Raw genomic sequence first — 10,569 nt, forward strand, 5'->3', positions numbered from 1 at the left:
GCCTGCCCTCCAGCCCTCCAGCCCTCCAGCCTGCCCCACTCTGTCTAGCCCAGACCCCACAGCATGGCCCCTGGTGCATGTGGAAACTGGCCTGACCCCTGAAGGCCATGGTTAAGGCAAGGCCACACAAGCTCCAGATGCAGCACCTCCTGGGGAGGTGGGGGTGGGGGGAAGGAAGCAGGACGCAGGACCCCTGTGCTCCCACCGCAAGGTCACCCCGAGGAAGGCATCCTGTCCTTCACAGGAATTTAATTTGCTTGGAAATTCACTCTCAGAAACCAGTGTTAGGACAGGATATTTTATAGAAACTTCATCGAACTGTTCAAAATATTAGAAATTAAAGAGCAAGTCATTTGATAAGATGAAGAGCTTGGAAATGGGAGAATAGAAAAAAAATAGAAGCTAGTAGCCATTTTTAGTTTTTCAAAAGTGTCTAATACTGTTATGTCAAAGTTAGCTTCTTGGAACACCATCCTTGTAGGATTTCTGAAAGTAAAATAATGATCTGATATTAACATGTCTACTTTTAATCCTAATCTTCACATTTATTTAATCAAGAAAATACTTATGGTGATTCTATACATACCAATGAAGAAGATAAATAGGCAATGATCATAAACAGAAAAAAAAAGTAAATTGACTTATTTTGTCTTATAATAACACAATGAACCCTAACTGGTTTGGCTCAGTGGATAGAGCGTCGGCCTGTGGACTGAAAGGTCCCAGGTTCGATTCCAGTCAAGGGCATGTACCTGGGTTGCGGGCACATCCCCAGTGGGGGATGTGCAGGAGGCAGCTGATCGATGTTTCTCTCTCATCGATGTTTCTAACTCTCTATTCCTCTCCCTTCCTCTCTGTAAAAAATCAATAAGATATATTTAAAAAAATAACACAATGAATGATGTGTTTGAATTATTAAGTGCTGTTCACTGGAGCTTTCTGTGATGATGCAAACGACCCATGAGCTGTCCAAAACAGTACCCACGAGCCACATGAGGCTATGAGCACTGGAAGTGTGGCCAGTGCTAATTATAAACTGACTTTTAAAGTTTATTTCATTTTAATTAAGGTAAATGTAAACAGCCATGTACAAGCTTATGGATACCATATTAGACAGCGGAGATCCAGATAATATGCCAGGATATTCACTTTTTTTGGCAAAAGTATAAACATAGGATCATGTTTGTCAATTATAGAGTTTTCATACCCAGAAGACGGTAAACCTAAAATAAATATATATTATGCATGTTTTTGCTATATAGTCCAATTTGTTTGCATTCATTAAGCCCTTTCGTTTCATTTAAGTAGAGTTGTTAATTGAGCAAATGAATATACGCTGGGTCAAAATTGTATAGAGCTGTGGTATTAGGTTTTAATTTCTCTGAAGATAAAAATAGTGAGAAAAGACTTATTCAGACCTGAGGATATTTTTTCCAGAGGCAAAACACTTCTCCCTTAATTTTCTTATCTCTCTCTTCACCTTCATTATTAACCTCTCAACCTGCTCTGAAGAAATAGATCATTTTATTTAGGTACAGAATGGCAAAGTAAATTTACAATATAGATATTCATTTATTTTTTGTAAATGCCACTGGGATTACATGTATTACTGTGTTGTCTTTATTATTTAACTTAGGAAAGGTGAAGACACACACCCATACATAGAGCGCATGATCATAACTTTCCTGTTTTCTTTTTAATCTCAGTTCTGTATCCTTATTTTCACTTTGAGGTTTTATCTTCCATAGCATAAAATTATCTTTTTTAAGAGAGTATTTTAAAAATGATATTGAATCCTAGAATGTTACTTAAACTCTTATGTGAATGCATGAGTCCTGAATATATTCCTGATTCTTTTACTTCAATCTTAAAGCATTCCTGCAGTTCTTGGGCAGGGATAACAAAGGAGTTCAAACTATTTCCAGGCTAATCAAAGCAGTTGACAATGACCACTCTGAGTGCTCAATTGATCCTCAAATTGCAACTTCATTCTCAGGGTTTCATGGAGACCACATGCCATGAGCAGGCCATTTTGCTCAAAGAAAGTGGTTCTCAACTCCTGGTTGCAAATGAGAGTCATATGGGAAACGTTTAACAAATATCACTGCTCAGACTCTACCCAAAACCAATCTATTCAGATTCTCTGGGGCCCAGGCATCTATATTTTAAACTTTCCCAAATGATGTTAATGTGCAACTGTGTTTGAGAGCCTTGGTTCCGATATGAGCTAATATACTAATCCATCTGCCACTCAGTAAATCTTATTTCCATTCTATCTTCAAGTCAGATATGTATGAAATATTAAAGTAGCTCTAATAGAAGCATTTTGATTTGCAGGTTCTGACCAATTCCAGCTTACATAAATCTTACTTAGGATCATTATTATGCCACTTGATTGTGGTTTGTCCACCTTTTTCTAACTGTATATCATTGATGGTCTTAAAATAAAGGTGGGCATGAAGATTGGGGATGTGCAAAAAGATACAGTAACTGCCTTAAATAGCGGAGACTCATAGCATCAGCACTGTATCCAATGAGCTGAGAGAATGTGAAAAATATAAGATAACTATAGTCATTATACAACTCTAAGTTCCTCTTTTAGAAAAGGTTGTCAGTGATCTAAACTTCCTAATCAATGAATGCAATTCCAAATAGTATGCCACAGACAATTTTAAAAATTATGCCTGGTCAACTGGGAGATATTACTATTGGTTTTTGAAATCAGTTCTCCTAAAACACAAATTATGTCTCCATTAAGATATTATCTGAGCCCTAACCAGTTTGGCTTAGTGGATAGAGCATCGGCCTGCGGACTGAAAGGTCCCAGGTTAGATTTCGGCCAAGGGCATGTATCTTGGTTGCGGACACATCCCCAGTAGGGGGTGTGCAGGAGGCAGCTGATCGATGTTTCTAACTCTCTATCCCTCTCCCTTCCTCTCTGTAAAAAAAATCAATAAAATATATTTTTAAAAAGATATTATCTGAGATTAGATTACTCTCTTTTTCTTGCCTCCACTTCCTTCACAGAAGTATCATTATTCTGAATGTAGTGTTTATAATACTGTTTTTTATTTTTTTACTAGAGACCCGGTGCACAAAATTTGTGCACAGGTAGGGTCCCTAGACCTGGCCAATGATCAGGGCCAATTGGGGCCTTTCCTTCCCCCAGCTGCCGGCTCCCGGCTGAGGCCTTCCTTCGTTCTGCGCCACCCCCTGATGGTCAGTGCACATCATAGCAACCGGTCAACCTTCCAGTCGGTCGAACTCTTGAGGGGACAGTTTGCATATTAGCCTTTTATTATATAGGATTCCCATAGTTATATATCCCTAAGCAACATAGGATATTATTGTGTACTAGAGGCTTGGTGCATGAAGATTCATGCACTGGAGTGGGGGGTCCCTCAGCCTGGCCTGCCCCCTGAGAGGCAGGAGGCAACCCGGCGATCAGGGAAAGGCGATGCCCCATCACACCTCTGCTGCTGCCACTGCTGGCAGCACAAACCTTGGGCGGGCCTGGGTGACAGGGCAGCTGCCATCTGAAGCTTGCCTGCACCTCAGGCCAGCCCTAGGTGGCTGGGGGGCTGAGGGGACTGGGGGACTCTGGAGGCAGGCACCCAGCCTTCCACCCTGGTGGGGCTGAGGGGATTGGGCACCGACATCTTGTGGCTGTGGGAGCCCCCATCTTTGTGAAATCTCAGTGGAACCTTTTCATTTTTTTATCTTTAATACTAGAGGCCCAGTGCACGGATTTGTGCACCAGTGGGGTCCCTCAGCCTGGCCTGTGCCCTCTCGCAATCTGGGACCTTTTGGGGAATGTTGGTCTGGCTTTTTCGGCCTGATACCTGGTGGGCCAAGGGACCCCCCCACCTGTGCACAAATCCATGCACCAGGCCTCTAGTATGCATATAAGATCTTTGGCTAATCTCTTCCTGCCCTTCCCCCTTTCCCCTTCCCTCTGAGATTCATCAGTCTGTTCCATGTTTCCATGCCTGTGAGTTGAGCATCTTCCCCCTGGTGGTCATTGCATATCATAGCTACCGATCGAATGGTCGAATGGTTGAACAGTCAAACAATCACTTAGGCTTTTATATAGAGAGATAATTTATTGATTTCAAAGAGGAAGGGAAAGGGAGAGAGAGATAGAAACATCAATGATGAGAGAGAATCATTGATCTTCTGTCTCCTGCACACCCCACACTGGGGATGGAACCCACAACCCAGTCATGTGCCCTGAACAGGAATTGAACTGTGACCTCTTGGATCATAGGTTGATGCTCAACCACTGAGCCACACCAGCCAGGCTTAGTGGACCCTTTTTAAAATTTTCTTCCCAGAACCCTAGCTTAGATAGATAATTTTGTCATTGGCCTTTGATAGGAGATTAATTTTTGTCTAATTAATCATTTCACTGCAGGTGTAGATATTGGCTTGGTCTGGGGTCTTTCTTGTTCCACCTTGGCCTGTTCCTATTCCACTCCTTGCTAAGAACCAAGTCTTATCTCGTCCTTTACCAACTGTGGAGGTTCAAGTGTCTTGGATACTGAAAAAAGCAAAATATCACCAGAATAGAGTAATTTCAGCTCCATTGTATCACTCGATTTCTAGCTTCCATTTCATCTTTGAATGGCTCCTGGGAATTTCCCTTAGCTTCCTGAGAACTCAGCTATGTAATTAAATCCTGTTGGTCATATTTATCCAGCACAATAGTTGATATGTAACAGGCAGTTTTTCAGTGGCGTTAACCTGTCTTATCACTGAAAACAGATGTGTCCTATATTACTAAAAGTCTTGATGATGAAGCTCCTCGTAATGAAGTGTATCATCCACCTCTAACTACATGTACTCATTCACTTGACAAATATTAATATCTCCTCTGTGTCTTTCACTCTTCTGTACCTGGGGATAAAGTGGTCATCAAAACTGCTGCTAATGTCAAGGAGCTTACATTCTAGAGGGAGAAACAAACACAAAATTAAATGTGTGTGTGTGATTTATAAATATGTGTTATACACTATACACACTAAATACATGAGCATTTCATATTCTCAAGTTGATCTCAAAGAAAATCAGTCTTGGGTCAGAATTTGATGGGTGATATTTCATTTTATTCTTTTGAAATATATTTTTATTGATTTCAAAGAGGAAAAGAGAGGGAGAGAATGATAGAAACATCAATGATGAGAGACAATCATTAATTCTGGCCCCACACTGGGGATCGAGCCCACAACCTGGGCATGTGCCCTGACCAGGAATTGAACAGTGACTTCCTGGTTCATAGGTCAACACTCAACCAGTGAGCCACAAGGGCAGGGTGATGGGTGATATTTTAGATATAATGACTAGTGAAGGCTTCTCAGAGGAGGATACATTGATCAGGTAGAAAAGTAGTAAAAGAGCTAAGCAGATGGACAGAAGTTGTATGAGAGCTCTGGGTAGACATTAAGTGCCAAAACCTAACAATGGGATTTGCAATGATTTTATAGAGTTAAAGAAAAACTCAGAATATAATCCAGGGGTCCTCAAACTTTTTAAACAGGGGGCCAGTTCACTGTCCCTCAGACAGTTGGAGGGCCGGAGTATAGTTTAAAAAAAAACTATGAACAGATTCCTATGCACACTGCACATATCTTATTTTGAAGTAAAAAAACAAAATGGGAACAAATACAATATTTGTATTTGCATGTGGCCCGCGGGCTGTAGTTTGAGGACCCCTGATATAATCCTTTTAGAGAAAGTAGAACTTTTGGAACACTAAGTCAGTCAGTTTGTCATTAAGGAAGTAGAGATATCCTAATCAGTTCATTCACAGCCAAATCAATCATTCAGCCAAATAAAAAAAATATTGAATACTTCATACATTAGGTGTTGCAGAGGGAAGGGGGGAGAGAGGTGGGAAGAGATTACCCAAAGAACTTAGATGCATATATGCTTAATCCACGGACACAGACAATAGTGCAAAAGGTGGGGGGGGGGAGGTAAGGGGAGGGTGCAGGGATGAGGGGGGCAATGGGGGGAGGAAAGGGGACATCTGTAATACTGTCGACAATAAAGTGAATTTTTTTTTTAAAAAAAAGCTAAACACCAGTAACTCAATGTGTGCTCACAATTTAATAGGGAAGGCAGGTGATAACCTCATGGAAAGTAACATAGTCACAAGAAATATTTTACTGTCATCTTATTGCATCCCCCACAAACAACACGACATCATTTTGTACTCTTTTCCATTTATTAATCATTTTAATAGCTTTAATATTGTAACAATATTAAACTGTTGCTAATGTCAAGGAGCTTACATTCTAGTGGGATAAACAAACACCAAATTAAATGTGTGTGTGTGTGTGTGTGTGTGTTTTATAAATATGTGTTATACACTATACACACATATACACAAGTACTAATATTATGTGTATTTTATAAAACCACTGGAATTATCAAAAGTTACGTGGATTCTTTTATCAGTTTCTCTTGATTTCTGGTCTCTCCAACATCATCTCAGATTAGCTTTTTCTTAAAACAAAAGGGAGTAGCAAAATGAGAATAGCTCTTTTAAAACACACAGAAACAAACTTTTAAAATACCTTAAAATTAATTTTATGGGAAAAAGAAAAAGTGCAATTCCCAACAACATTCATAGTGCAAGTTAGCAGCAGCACAACTGTTAATAAGGTCCGGATCTCTTGGCTTAACAAAGCTCTGAATCCTTATAGCCCTTTCTTCCAAGTAATGCAGATATCTCTCACTTAACATCTCTAATTCATTCCTGAAATAAGAAATGCTAACTCTCAGCTGATTTTCCATTGTTTGAAATAGGAAATACAGTTCTCATCACCCACAAACCTAAACCATGTTATTAAATTGTAACAGAAGCACAGTGAATGCATTTACATATAAGTAGCAAACTATCTTATTAAGAGGGGATAAAAATTAGGAAAACTTCATCAAGACACATCGTAATCAAATTATTTAAAGCCAGTTATAAAGAGAGGGAGATACATTTTGCAGAGAGAAAAAAATTTAAGAATTACAGGAGATTTTTTGTTGGGAACAGTACAAATCAGAAGACAGTAGAACAATGTCTTTAAAGTACTGAAAGAAAATACCAATCAACCTTGAATGGCATAACCAGTAAAAATATATTTCATTAATAAATGTGAAATGCTTATGCAAACATACAAAAAGTAAAACCATTTGTCACTAGCAGATATGCAATTTTAAAGGAAGTCCCTTCAGCAAAAAGGAAATGATACCACATAGAATCTGTATCTATATAAAGGAATAAATAAAAATAGAAAAGGGAAACATGTGAATAAATACAAAATGATGCTTTCTTATGTTCTAAGTTACAGTAAAATATAATTGAATGTTTAAAATAAAATCATAACAATGTATTGTAGCATTTGTAAAATGCAAAACTAAACTCTATGACAGAAATAACACAAAGGCCAGGAGAAGGAAAATAAATTGTACTGTTTTAAGGTTCTTCTACTGTAGGTGAAGTGATATAATATTATTTGAGTGTAAACTGTTTTAAGTTATCTGTATTAGAAACACTAAAGCAAAATTTCACCGAAGAAGTTACATCAATTGCTAATAGGTATATGAATAGATATCAACATCATTAATAATTAGGGGAATTTAAATTGAAATGACAATAAAATACCACTATGTACTTATCAGAATGGCTAAAATAAAAAAATTTGCTGACGATATTAAATGTTGGCAAAGATGTGGAGTACCTGGAGTTCTCATGCATTGCTGTGGGAATGCAAAATGGTGCAACCACTTTGGAAAACAGTTTGATAGTTCCTTAAAAAGTTAAACACACACTTGCCACATGACCCAGAAACTCTACTCATATAGTTACCTAAATTAAATTATATTCTTGTACTCAGCAATGCAAATGAATGAAATATGATATTTGCATATTTACTGATATTACATGGATAAATGTCAAATGCATGTTGGTAAGTAAAAGAAACAAGACCCCCAAAACTCCACTCCATATTTATCCATGTATATAACATTCTAGAAAATGTAAAACTGTAGGGACAAAAATTGATGAGTGATTGCCAATGGCTGGAGGTGTGGAAGTTGATTAATAAAAAAAACACACCCCCAAACCAAATAAATTAAAAAACCAAGCCCAAGAATTCCAATCTTGAACCCAGGTTTACACTATGCCTAAACTTTTACACTCTTAATAATGATCCTATGATGAAATTTTCAAAGTTAATTAAGGAGAGAGAAGAAGAAGAGCAATTATTTGTGTAACTCATATTCTAAAAGAGCCACTAACCTTGTATTACTTTCTTAGTTCTACAAGTGTGCTGCCCAGACCTGCACCACCAGTCACACCTGGGAACTCCTTAGAAACAAATTCGCAGGCTCAATTCCTAGACCCACTGAATCAGAAACTCTGTGCATGGGGTGGATCTAATAATTTGTGTTTGAACAAACCCTCCAGATGATTCTGCTATGCACCAAAGCTTGAGATCGACAGGTTTACATGAACTCATTGGCCATCATTACTTCCAACAATGAATGCAAATAAATTGGGTTACTCTCAGTCAACCTACATTAGAACATGCCTATCTATAAAGTCCCTTATGAAATGCCAACTCTTAGTGAAATTTCCCATTCCTTCATGCCCCTCCATAATACATTGTTTATACCTTAATTAAACACACATTTCCTTTCACCTTGTATTATAGTTCATTGCTGACGTGTCTGTAACCTTCACTAGAATGCCAGTTCCATGGGGCATGAATTCTCATATTTCAAGATTTATAAAACTTGTTGCCAGTATAATTGGAGTAAGGGCAAACCCAACTGGTCATGAAGGTTAAATTTATTGGGAAATGTCAACTTCTAAGGTACATAAAGTTTCAGGCTTGGTTCAAGTAAATCCTTTACATTTAGTAGTCGTCATCTTTTCAGACCCATTGAAATGAGGGTGGGGATGTGGCAGCCATGAAAATATTGGCATTGATCAATGGCCCCAGCTATTGAATTCTGATTCCCTCACTGCACTTCCCACAGGTTATTGCTAGCTAGTGATGGTGTGGAACAGGGGTACTAAAGGAAGGGTATTCCTGCAGATACAGGGCTTCCCTAATGAACAACTTTGCCTCAAGGATTCCCCATCAACCTTGCTGAAACTTTCTTAAAACTGCATTGCGGTCTAAGACTTTTCTTACCCAACCTCCTCTCCTTCCATCTCTCCGGCACAGGGATCCAAATTTCCTTGTGGTCTGATAGCTCTCCAAGCCTCTTTCAGCTCCCTCCCCACTTTCCTTTACAGCCCTTTTCCCTAATAAATCTCTGCCTTGTTTAATCCTGTCTTCCTGTCTCCTTCTCTCAGGATCTTGAGCTAACATTAGGGCAATTGTGTCTATTTTTTAAAATTATATTTCATTTTTATTGTTGACATTATTACAGATGTCCCCCATTTCCCCCTTTTGTCCCCCTCCACCCAAACCTTGCCCTCCCTGCTGGCCCTCACCACATTGTTTTCCATGTCCATGGGCTACACATATGTGTTCTTTGGCTATGCACTTCACCTGCTTTCATCCACCTCCCCTCTGACAGCTGTCAGTTTGTACCATGCATCCATGTCTCTGCTTCTGTTTTGTTCATCAGTTCATTTTGTTTATTAGATTCCACATATAAGAGAAATCTTGTTATTTGTCTTTCTCTGACTGGCTTATTTTGATCCTATAAGTAATTGTTTTGTTTTTAATGGATGGATGATGTTACCTGGGTAAATGACCGCTTCCCTTTTGCAGATTGGCTGCTAGAAAGTTGAGAACAAAAGGATGACTCTAGGTCCGGCTGGCGTGGCTCAGTAGTTGAGCATCGACCTATGGACCAGCAGGTCATGGTTCCATTCTGGTTGGGCCATATGCCCGGGTTGCAGGCTCAATCCTCAGTGTGGGGTCTGCAGGATGAGCCAGTTGATGATTCTCTCTCATCATTGATGTTTCTGTCTCTCTCCCTCTCCCTTCCTGTCTGAAATCAATAAAAAAATTATTTTTTTTAAAAAAGGATGACTCTATTTCATGAACTGATCATTTTATCTTTAAATTCTGAGTCCACTATTATTCACAAGTTTTTTTTAAATTTGAATTTAATTTAATTGTATAGATTTTTCTAAGCTATATAAAATAATTTCTGAAAAAAGCCAGAGTAAAAATATTCTAGATAATGGTCAAATATTAAGGGGTGCGGTCAGGATTGGCATGTTCAGCTAGTCCCATAGGCTGTATACTCCATGGTTTGAACTGGATACTCAATGTGAATGCTCCATGTGAAGTTATAATGTTGGTCCTGGGTGGCACATACCCAAGTGTAGAAAGAACTTGCTAATGGCAAAGCAAGATAATGACATTCAGAAGCCCAGTCAAGCAGCCAGTGTGACTGGGAAAGAGTATATAGCTGAATAATGATAACTTTAGTAGAAAATGGGAAGGAGGGCCCTACTCTTCAAAGGTGAGCTAGAGAGCTCTTCAGATCCCTGTAATAGTGACCCCACAATGGAGAAAACATAGAAGCCCTGAGTACTAATATGAA

Source organism: Myotis lucifugus, unplaced genomic scaffold (assembly GCF_000147115.1).
Source record: "Myotis lucifugus unplaced genomic scaffold, Myoluc2.0 scaffold_20, whole genome shotgun sequence".
Classification (NCBI taxonomy): Eukaryota; Metazoa; Chordata; class Mammalia; order Chiroptera; family Vespertilionidae; genus Myotis; species Myotis lucifugus.